This window comes from Vombatus ursinus, unplaced genomic scaffold (assembly GCF_900497805.2).
Source record: "Vombatus ursinus unplaced genomic scaffold, bare-nosed wombat genome assembly UNPS02014851.1, whole genome shotgun sequence".
NCBI lineage: Eukaryota > Metazoa > Chordata > Mammalia > Diprotodontia > Vombatidae > Vombatus > Vombatus ursinus.
The window spans coordinates 65,791-76,384 of NW_020954629.1; the positions used below are offsets into that span (position 1 = coordinate 65,791).

At 36.6% G+C, this 10,594-nt stretch overlaps 1 pseudogene; it reads left to right on the forward strand.

The window, feature by feature from the left end:
- The first annotated feature begins 497 nt into the window (after positions 1-497).
- Positions 498-4,462, forward strand: LOC114027062 (annotated as a pseudogene).
- The last annotated feature ends 6,132 nt before the right edge of the window (positions 4,463-10,594 follow it).

The following is a 10,594-nucleotide window of genomic DNA, read 5'->3' on the forward strand; positions in this document are numbered from 1 at the left end:
ACATCCCTCCTTCTCTCTTCCCTAGTCCCTCACAATTCAGACCTTGCAGATTCTGCAGTCTCATCCAGCTGTTGATGCTGAATTCCAAATTTCCTTCAAGCTCATACATTCTATGTTCCATGAGCCATCCCCCATCTGATACTGGTTCTCAGCTTTTCACTTAAAAGCTAGACTCTCAGAGGCCAAGCTTATCCCCTAATTAGGAAATTCTGTATTCTAAAATCCAGGACCTCTCCCACATGTGTCCTTGGAAAGACCTAGGAAGCCCCAATATTCAGTTTTCCAAGGGACTAGGAAGACAATATATTTTGAATTCTAAGGCAATAACCTCCTATGATCTATTAGGATTTTTCTTTATATTTTTATTGGATAATTATGACATTGCACTTGCATCTTACCGATCTAAAATTTTCTGAAACTAACCCTTATCTCTTCATAGTCCTTAACATGGTATACCTTCATGCAAACTTACTCTGCATTCATTTTCATTTATAGTGATGTACATAGCAGTCTTAGACAAAGTAGGACCTACAGGTAATTACATTTGTTCTAGTGTCCAAGCGTTTTTAGTTTCAGGGCTTTTTTTTTTTGACTTGCCAAAAAATCAACAGCACTTTCTCTTCACTCTTTTAGTTGAGTAGTTGTGAAAAAGGAAATTTGTTTCAAAGAATTGCTATGGCAGAATATAAATTGAATTGGGAGAAAGAGTTGATTTGTCTAGGCAAAATCTCCTTCCTTGTTTTTGAAATTCCCTAGAAGTGGACCATACTTGGGGTCACTTAGAATATACATGAAAATAAACCTCTGCCATTTATAATATTTTCAATTCTAAGGTCCCTACCAAGACAGATTCTGTTTCATGTTCTCAGAGGGCTTCCATCTCTCACCTTTTGTGTTCTAAGGTTTTTTTTTTCCTTTATCTCATAGCCTTACTCCAAACTGAGACATTCAAAGTTGGGACTTAGGCCTAGCTAGGAAATTCAGTAAACTAACTCTCAATAGCCCTTGAATGGAAACTGACAGTCTAGGCATTCAGTGTGCTAAGGATATTCTAAGACACTATATTTTTGGTTCCAAAAAATGCCATCCTATGTTTTATAAAGTTGATTTTAAAAAGTTTCTAATGGATTTTTTATTAAACTGTACCTAATAACTTACAGATACCATGATCTGGAAACATTAGTTCTGTTATTAATAAGGCTTTAGTAATTAAAACCTAGGTATTTTTGTTCAAAAATATTCTATATTCATTATCAATAGTAATCATATCAATGGCAGTCTTTATCAAAGAAGCATTTTTATAGAATTGAATTTATTTTGTGCTACTTTTATATCACCTTGTTTGGGAATTTATCAGCCAAAAAAATTATCAATCATTTGATCAAACTTTTTTGGATATGAGGTGGAAGATGTGAATTTTTTTAGTTTCCCAATTTTATAATATAAAGTAAATTGAAATAAATGATTGATTTCATCCAGAAATTTGAATTCTTCACTTTTCTTTATTTACCTAGGACTGGAAAATATTTTTCCCACTAAGAGTATATTTAAAATAATCCTTGAAATTTAGGATATTTTGCATTTGAAGTCCCATTCCACAGTAGAAGATGTAGGTTCATAGAGCCCTTACAGCTGTTGCATAGGGAAAATTGGAGGACACGCAAGTCCTGATGTTTGGTGTTCTGTCCTGGATATCAGTATCCTTTCTTCTAGAGGCTCTCATCAATGTCTTCTCCTCTTCTCCATGGCTCCTTCCAGATTTTAAAGTGTTTCTTCTCCAGTCTCATTTCTTCAGAGAATTTTCCACTTTAGCCTCTGGGCATCTACCATTCTCTGTGTTAATTCTGGTTTGGTTTTAGTTTCTTGGTTTTTCTTAGATATACCTGATGGCCAATAGGCATTATACTAGAATCAAGAAATGATGTACCAAAAAATCGCCCTTCTGACTCATCCAGCTCAAGATTCCAGGATCGTCTAGTTCAGGATTATAGTCACAATCTATTTAGGATTGTATATTTCCATTAAGCTCAGAAATTCTAGGTTCCAAGTCAAAGAACTATTCAAGAATTCTGGCTTCACAATCCATTCCTAATTCTTCTATGCAAAGGTGGGACTTACCCATGCTGGAAAATACTGTGTTTTAAATTCTACCTTATCACCAACTTGCCCACTTTCAGGATACCTAGAAACCCAGATATTCAGTTTTCTAAAGACTTTCACAGAGAGGAGATCTGTATATCTAAAAGAACAACCTCCTAAGATCTTTTTGGGGTTTTTCTTAAATTTCTTTTGTTGTTTTATTTGAACAACACACTTGAGTCTTACCCATAGGCTATTTGTTGACATTACCCATAGACTGATTTCCAAACAGTAGTCTTCTCCTTTTCAAAGTCCATGTCACATAACAACATGTTTTAATGGCCTAAACTACTGAACATTCAGTGTCCATAATATTACTACCAATAGCTGTTTTTCTCAAGGAAGCAATTATAGAGGATTGCACAGGTTTTTGTTCTCTAGATATTTGGGTTTTGCAGGTTTTGTGGGTTCTTCTGAGTGGCTATAAAATAGAGAGTATTTTCACCATGCCCTTGAGGCTCTGTGGTTAAGGATGTCAGATCTGTTTATTTTTGGCATCTCCATTGCATCCTCAAAATGAAACTTGAATTTATTTTTGATCTTATCAGAATAATCTGATTTTATTGAAGATAATAATCTGCTTTTATTTTTTCAATGACCTACACAAGGTCAATATTTAGCCAAGTAAGAATATATCTGAGAACACATCTTTGGCATTTATGATATTTTTTCCATTCTAAGGCCCTTTCAGAACTACTCATTTATATTCTCAGAGATCACCTAGCAATCAAACACGATGATTTTCAGGACATGTAAAGAGCTATCCTTTGGTGTCTCAGGACACTCTGCTCTGATATCCCTTTGTCAAAGTGCTCTCCAAAGTGCATCACCATATGTGCTAAAACCCTCCTGTTTCTTCCATTCTCAGTCCTTGAACATCTCCCTCTCTCCCCCTTCTAGTCCCTCTGAACAGTGACATTAGAGATTCCACAGCCTAGTCAAGCTCAGCTTTCTGGATTCAAAGGTTCCCTTAAGCAAATAGTTTGGGTTCCAATGCCCTCCATGGTCACTCATTCTGTCTTCACTTTCCGTTCCCCATTGGGACATTCAGAGACAGTTTTTAACTCTTAACTAAGAAAATCTCTATCTCTTCTCTCAAGTACTTCCAACTCTCCCACATGAAATGTATCTATAAGTCTAAATCTTTAGTGTTCTAGGGAAAATTGAGGACATGATACTTTTGTTTCTAAAGCCACATCATGATAACTTGTGTCAAGTTCTTATTTTTCATTTTATTAATTATATTATTATTACAATGTACATGAGTTTTACCAATAGGATGACTTCCAAATAGAAGTCTTCTTCCTAAAAAGCTTTCTATACTGAACCTCTGCCCTTTTTCTCCAAAATTTCTAAAGACCTATTTTTATTAAAAGTCATAGAAATAGCAGTCTTTATCAAATGAAGTAATACATATAACTGTACTTTTCTGGTGTCTAGGTTTTGTTTTTTGTTTTTTGTTTTTTATTTTGTTTTGTTTTATTTTTTTCTAGGCAAAAATACACAGTAATCTCACCAAAAAACTTTTGGCAGTGTATTTCAAGATGTGTGAATTTTTTGTTTAAGTGTTTTTTTAATCTTTTACTTTTCATTTTATTAAGTACCATCAATACATAATATAATTTATATTGGAATAGATGAATGATCTCCCATGAAAAATCTACCTTCTTGCTTTTTCTGGCTTGTGACCAGTGAGCAGCCATGAGCTGTGCGGGAGGTCCTGCATGGAACCCAGCGCAAATGCAGAAAGTTTTTGGAAACTGTGGAGCTGCAGATCAGTCTAAAGAACTATGATCCCCAAAAGGACAAACATTTCTCTGACACCGCCAGGCTCAAATCCGCACCCCGGCCTAAATTTTCTGTGTGTGTCCTGGGAGACCAGCAGCACTGTGATGTGGCCAAGGCTGTGAAAATCCCTCACATGGATATTGAGGCCCTGAAGAAATTGAGTAAGAACAAGAAATTGGTCAAGAAGCTGGCTAAAAAGTATGATGCCTTTTTGGCCTCCGAGTCCTTGATCAAGCAAATCCCTCGAATCCTGGGCCCTGTTTTGAACAGAGCCGGCAAGTTTCCATCTCTGCTCACCCACAATGAGAATATGGTGACAAAGGTTGATGAGGTTAAATCTACTATCAAGTTCCAGATGAAGAAGGTGCTGTGTCTGGCGGTGGCTGTTGGCCATGTGAAGATGACAGATGATGAACTTGTCTACAATATCCATTTGGCTGTTAATTTCCTGGTTTCTCTGTTGAAGAAAAACTGGCAAAATGTGAGGGCATTGTATATCAAGAGCACCATGGGCGAGCCCCAGCAGCTGTATTAAATCAACATGGTGTTAATAAATGGCAGAAGCTTCTAAAAAAAAAGAAAAATCTACCTTCTTATTTTTAAAATTAATAAGAAGGTCTACCATTTGGGACCACTAAGAATATTTGTTGTTGTTTAGTCATTAAGTAGTGTCCAACTCTTCATGACCCCATGTTCCATAGATGCCAGGCCCTTTACTTCTATCGGCCACTCACTCAAAGTCTGTCCAAATTATATTCATTGTTTCCATGACACTATCAATCTATCTCTTATTCTGACATTTGCTTTTGCTTTTGCCTTCAATCTTTTCCAATATCAGGGTCTTTACCAGTGAATCACATTTTCTTGTTATGTGACCAAAGTCTTAAAGCTTCAATTTCAGCATTTGGCCTTTCAGTGAATAGCCTGAATTAATACCTTTCAGGATTGACTGATTTGATCTCCTTTCTGTTCAGTGAACTAAGACTAGAGATGAAAATCAATCCTTGGTGTGGGTGAGATTTTCCACTCTAAGACCCATTTCAGAGCAAATGATTGATGTTCTTAGAACCCCCTTTCTCTTCCCCACCCCCCACTGCAATCCCATACAGGGGTTTCTAGGACACTCCAAGTTCTGACCTTTGGTGTTCTAAGAGATCTCTTCTTTCTCTAATATCCCTCCTTTTCCATATTCTCCTCTTTCATTCTCTTCTACATGGCTCCTCCAAGTCCTGTCATTCTGTGTGGTCAAATCCCACTGCTTCTGACTATTTCCTTTATCAGCCCCGGAATAACTCCTCTTTCCATTCTAGTAAGTTCTAATACTAACTTTCTGGCTTCTACACCTCATATGCTTTGGGATTCTGGAGTCAATATGTCCTTCTGGCTCAGATATTCTACGTTCTACATGTCTTTCCTGATCTAATCCTTTGGCTTCATTTTCCATTCACAATCAGGACTACAGAAAGAGGAACTTGAGTTTGCATTTGAACTCAGATCCTCCTCACTCTATGGCAGGTACTCGATCTCCTGTGCCACATCCCCCACTTTTCTCTGTTCTAGTGACTCTCAATACTGACATTCCAAATTTTACAGTTTAAAAAGGCCCCAGATTCTGGATTAGAAATGTCCATCAGGGTCAGATGTTCTAGGTTCTAAGTGTCCTGCCTGTTTACATATTCTGGCTTCATTTCCCACTCCATATTGGTCAATTCAGATGCGAGATATAACCCTGAGCTGAGACATTCTGTATCCATGTTATCAATAAACATTGCCATGGGAAGGCTACCTGGATGCCTCAACCTTTAGTGTTAAAGCAACCATCTAAGATGAGGCATTTTTGGTTGTAAAGCCATATTATGCTAAATCGTGTCAACATATTCTTTTTAAATAATTCTATTATCATTAAAATGTACATATATCTTACCAGTATGATGATTTTGAAATAGAAGATGTCTTTCTTATAGAGTCTTTATGTTTCACATGATGTTTTCCTGTCAAAAATTTCTAGATAGGCATTTTCATTAGTAGTAATAGAAACAACAGTTTTAGTAAAGAAAGAAATCCATGAAACTGTATTTGTTTATCTGTGCAGGGGTTATGGTTTTCAGGAGGGGCTAGCCATAAAATCGACAGTAATCTCACTAAATTCTTTGAAAAGGCAGGTTGAAGATGGAATGACTTTTTGGTTTTGTTTTCTGTTAGATTTTCTGTTTGTTTTTCTTATATATCACAGATACCTAATAAAAATCATATTAGAATAAGTAAAAAAATCTAATTTCTTGTTTTTTAAATTAGCAAAAAAAAAAAAGGTCAATATTAGGGCCCACACTGTATGTCTGTGAAAATAAATCCTTGTGAGTTGTGATATTTTCCACTAGGAGGACCCCTTGCCTAGCAGATGATTTCTGTTCCCTGAAACCCACCCCCCCTTCCCCCACCTATAGCATATCCTGTTTTCCAGGACACTGCAACATCTGATATTTTCTTCATTAAGGGCTGTCTTTGCTCTGAGCTCCCCTCTTCTGTGAACACTGCCACTCTCTCATTTTCGTTTCCATGGCAACTCGCAGGCCTGATACTCTGTTTGCTCAAATCCTCCTGTTTCTGAAAATGTCCATTCCCAGACACCGTATATTTCCCCCTTTCTCTTCTCTAGGCCTACACAATTCTGGCCTTCCAGATTTTGCTGTCTCATCCAGCTGATGATGCTGGATTCCAAATTTCCTTCAAACTCGTGCTTACAATGTTCCCTGAGCCAGCCCACATCTCCTAGATTCTCTAAGCTTTTCACTCAAAATCTGGACCTTCAGAGGCAGGACCGATCCCACAGCTAGGAAATTTTGTATTCTCAGCTCCAGGACCCCAGCAACACAGATCCTTTCAATATCCCAGGAACCCATGATGTTCAGTGTTCGAGGGGTTACAGGAGCTTATATTTTGGATTCTAAGGCAATACCTTCATATGTTCCAAAAGGATTTGGTTTTTATTTTGTTATTAGATCATTATTACTATGCATATAAATTTTGCCACATAAAAACTTACAAAATTAATTATTATTTCTTTTAATTCCTTAGCATGCTACACATTATTTAACTGCAACTAGAAAATATTTTTCCTTATGAGAATATATTTAAAATAATGCTTGGAATTGATGACATTTTGCATTTGAAAGCCCATTCCACAACAGATGATATAGGACCTCAGACCCCTCACTGTTAGGACATAGAGAAATTGGAGGGCACTCCAGTCCTGACCTTTGGTGTTCTCTCCTGGATTAGGCTCTCTCCTCAATCTCTCATTCTCTTTTCCAAGGCTCCTCCCAGACTGGCTTTGTCTGTTCTAAAATCCCATTTCTTCAGACAGTTTCCCTCAGTAGCCTTTGAAAGTCTCTCTCTCTCTTCTAGCTGACATTCCTGTTTCTACAGCCTCATCTAACTCAGGATTCTAGACTGTATGTTTCAGGATCATATTCAGGAAAGACTCAGGATTGTATACTTCCATCAAGCTCAGATATTTCAGGTTTCAAGTAGTGGATGTATTCAAGAATTCTGGCTCCATAATCCATTCCTAATTGTTCCATTCAGAGGGACTTAATTCTATGCTTGGACCTTCTGGATGCTAAGCCCCAGCCAATCACCAACTACCCACTTTAATATTACCTGGAATCCAGACATTCTAGTTTTTAAGGACCTTCAAATATAGGAGCTTCTCATGTCTAAAAGAGTACCCTCCTAAAACCTCTAAAGGTTTGGGGCTTTCTCTGCTTCAGTTTATTTTAGTCTTTTATTTTACCAATGTACTTAAGTCTTTGATATATAATGACTTCAAACATAAATTGTCTCCCCTTATAAGACCTTATTACATAATGTTATTTTAAAGGCCAAAAACTACGAAATACTCATTATCACGAATAATAATATCAACTGATATCTTTATCAATAAAGGAACTGAAGAGGGTTGTATTGAATATAGTGTACATATTGTTAGGATTTTTGGGGTGTTTTTGAGTGGTGATAAAATGGATAGTATTTTCACCATACCTTTTTGGCTCTGTTTAAGGAGACCAGATCTGTCTAGTTTTGGCCATACCAATGTATCCTTAAAATTAAATTAAATTTTATGCTTGATCTCATCAGAACAATCTACCTGGTTCTTGTTTTTTAAATGACCTGCAACAAGTCAAGATATGGGCCAACTAAAAATATATCTAAGAATACTTCTTTGGCAATTATGATCTTTTCCATTGTAAGGCCCATTCAGAGCTCATCCTGTCTTTTCTCAGAGATTGCATAGGAATCAAACATGGTGGTTTTCAGGACATGCCAAGATCTGCCCTTTGGAGTCTCAGGGCACTCTCTGCTCTGCTATCTCTTCTTTGGGGGGCTCTCCTCCCTCCTGCCTTCTCTTAAACCAGGCTTCACCATGCTACGTGTTAAAACCCTCCTGTTTCTGAAAATTTCTATTCTCAACTCCTGAACATCTCTCATTGTTCCTCTTCTAGTCCTTCTGAACAGTGGCATCTTTGCTTTCCCAGCCAAATCAAGGTCAGGATTCTGGATTCAAAAGTTTCCTCAAGCCCACATAGTCTGATTTCCAGTGACCCTCTGTGACCATCTATTCTGACTTTACTTTCTACTCCTCATTGTTATATTCAGAGGTAGTTTTTAACTCCCTGGTCAGAAATTCTGTATCTCTGCTCTCAACTACTTTCACAAATCCCACATGAAAGGTACCTGGAAGCTTAAACCTTTAGTATTCTAAGAAACATCAAAGGCATGGCATTTTTGGTTTTAAAGCCATATCATGACAAATTCTTTCAAGTTCTTATTTTTAATTTTGTTAATTGGTTTATTATTACAATTGCATTGGTTTTACTATTATGATGACTTTCAAATAGAAATCTTCTTCCTAAAAAGCTCTCTGTACTGTAGATCTGCTTTTTTTGTCCCAAACTGCTCAAAATTCATTTTTCTTAATAGTAATGGAAATTTCAGACTTAACTAAAGAAAGGAATAAATGTTACTGCACTTATTCTAGTATTCGGGTCTTGTGGAATTTTTGGTTTTGTTTTGTTTTGTTTTTGGTTAGCAAAAAAAATAGTTATCTCGCCAAAATCTTTTGCAATTTATTTCAATATTTGTGGTGGTTTTTTAAAAGTTTTACTTTTTTCTTTTTGTTTCTGTTACACATCACTATTGCTTAATATAATTTATATCGAAATAAATGAATGATCTCACATGAAAAAAATCTACCTTCTCATTTTTTAAATTAATTAGACATGACCAATATTTGGGCCCACTAAGAATATTTGTTGCTGTTCAGTCATTCAGTTGTTTCTTACTCTTCGTGACCATAGCATGCCAGGCCCTTCCCTGGTAAGTCCCAACACTGACTTTTTGGCTTATATACCTCATCTGTTTCATGATTCTAGAGTCAATGTTTCCTTCTAGCTCAGACAATCTAAGTTCTATGTGTCTTCCCTGATCTAATCCTTTGATTTCAATTTCTATTCAAAATCCTGATCTCCAGATGAAGAAATTGACCACGAACAAGACAATTTTAGTGTCTAAGCTCTCAGCAACCTCCAACATAGCTCCTTGAAATATAAGTTGAAGCTCAGATATTCAGTGTTCTAAGGACCTTTGAAGTCCTGACATTTTTGGTTCTAAGACTATACCATCTATTGAATTATAATTTAATTTTTAAAAAATTGGTAGGTATCATGATTATTAAAATGTACTGGGGCATTAATAATATTCTGATTTTGAAAAGTAAGTCTTGTTCCTTATCAGTTCTCATCATAACATACCTTGTTTTGTGGAAAATTTATTAGAATCAATAGTAATATCAGTAGCAGTCTTTACCAAAGAAGGAAGGGCATGGAAAAGTATTTGTTTTGATGTGCAGGCTTTTAGGGTTGTTGAGGGTTTTTTGTGGGAAGTGCTAGTCAGAAAATAGGCAGTGCTTCCATGATATTCTTTTGCAATATGTTGGAAGATGGGGGATTTTCTTTTAAACATAATTTAAATCAAAATAAAAGACTCATCTCCTATGAAAAATCTAAAATAGCCTTGGTTCTTAATTTCTTTCCTACTGTCAATATTTTAGCCAAGAATTAATATGATCATCAATCTTGGAATTAATGATATTTCCCATTCTAAGGCCACTTTTAGACCACATGATTGATGTTCTCAGGAACCTCCAACGTCTGGTATATGGAAGTTTGTAGGACACTCTAGGTCTTACCTCTTGTGTTCTAAGTGTTCTTCTTGCTCTGATCTAGCTTCTTCCAAGTGCTCCTACTTCTCTCATTCTCTTCCCCAAGGCTGCTCTCAGGCCTGACTTTCTGTGGACTAAAATACCACTGTTGTGATCAATTGTATTCTCAGCCTCTCAATATCTTTCACTTTTTTTGGAGGGCAGGGGCAATCAGCTGGTAAGTGGGTAAGACTGCATTTGAATTCAGGTCCGCCTGACTTGAGGGCTTCTGGTATATCCTCTGCATCATATCCCCTACTTTCTGTGTTATAATGTCTCTCCATACTGACATTCCAAATTTGACAGCCTAAAAAAGCCCCATATTCTGGATTAGAAATAACCATCAGCTTCTCATATTCAAAATTCTAAGTGCCTTCACTGATCCCGTATTCTGACTACATTAAGAGG